This window comes from Mus caroli, chromosome 9 (assembly GCF_900094665.2).
Source record: "Mus caroli chromosome 9, CAROLI_EIJ_v1.1, whole genome shotgun sequence".
Classification (NCBI taxonomy): Eukaryota; Metazoa; Chordata; class Mammalia; order Rodentia; family Muridae; genus Mus; species Mus caroli.
This window is the reverse complement of record NC_034578.1, coordinates 86549801-86551018: the sequence shown is the minus strand read 5'-3', so window position 1 is coordinate 86551018 and position 1218 is coordinate 86549801.

The following is a 1218-nucleotide window of genomic DNA, read 5'->3' as shown; positions in this document are numbered from 1 at the left end:
CACACACACACACACACACACACACACAAACCTCTGTGTGTGTGTGTGTGTTAGCATTACATCTGATTACGTTTTTTCACTCTTCATGTCCCTGTAACAAGTACCCAGACGAAAGCAGAAATGTCAATACACTTCTCAGATCCATGTCTGCACCACCCCCCATCATCACACACTTCACTACAATTTCTATCCCCACAGATTTGTTTTTCTACTTTAAACTGAGATGAATGAAATCACATATTGCACTTTGTAAAATGCCTCATTTGTTTCTGTAATTAATTCTTGCCTCTGCTGTTTAATTATTATTCATTCTTATTGAAATATGCATACAATTAATAGCTACACTGTAATTTATTTATATCTATTTTACTGATTATGATTCACTTGGACATAGTACAAATACTGATGTTGTGAAATTTCCAAACTCTTTGGTCTAATGATCACGAATGTTTTGAGATGATTCTTAGGAGTAGAATTTAAAAATTCTCATTGTTCTGCATCCCAACAAACTCTTTTCTTGTAGNTTTTTGTTATTGTTGTTTATTCACTTTGTTTTAAGTCAGGATTTCACTATGTAGGTCTGGCTATCCTGGAACTGTCAGTGTAGACCAAGTTGGCCTCCAACTCAAAGAGATTTGCCTGACTCTGCCTTAACAAGTGTTGGAATTAAAGGTGTACACCACCAAACCTGGTGCCACAAACCCTTTAGATTTTCTAGTTTTAACTCTATGCTAACAGGTATTTCATGGTATCACATACTGTTTTTTTTTACACCAAAAATTCCAACACTGGATCTTTCACATATGAAGGACAAATACACACACACACACACAACACACACACACATATATACACATATATATACATATATACATATACATACTCATATACATATTCATATACATATACACACACAGCAAGGGATGGCAGGGCCATATAGTTTCCCACAATTACAGGCATACTATANCATGTCTGGTTCACTGGAGATAGTGGTTCTGTTCCTGCCTCTCAAATACACTTACAACTGTGAGAGCAGGGCTCCTCACAAGATGGCACATGAAGAAAGGGCACATACTGGTTTTAATATATATTCCACTGATGTGTAAAAATTTTGATTGGGAGCTAGACATGATGGTGCATGCCTTTAATCCCAGCACTTGAGAGGCAGAGGCAGGTGGATTTCTGAGTTCGAGGCCAGCCTGGTCTACAAAGTGAGTT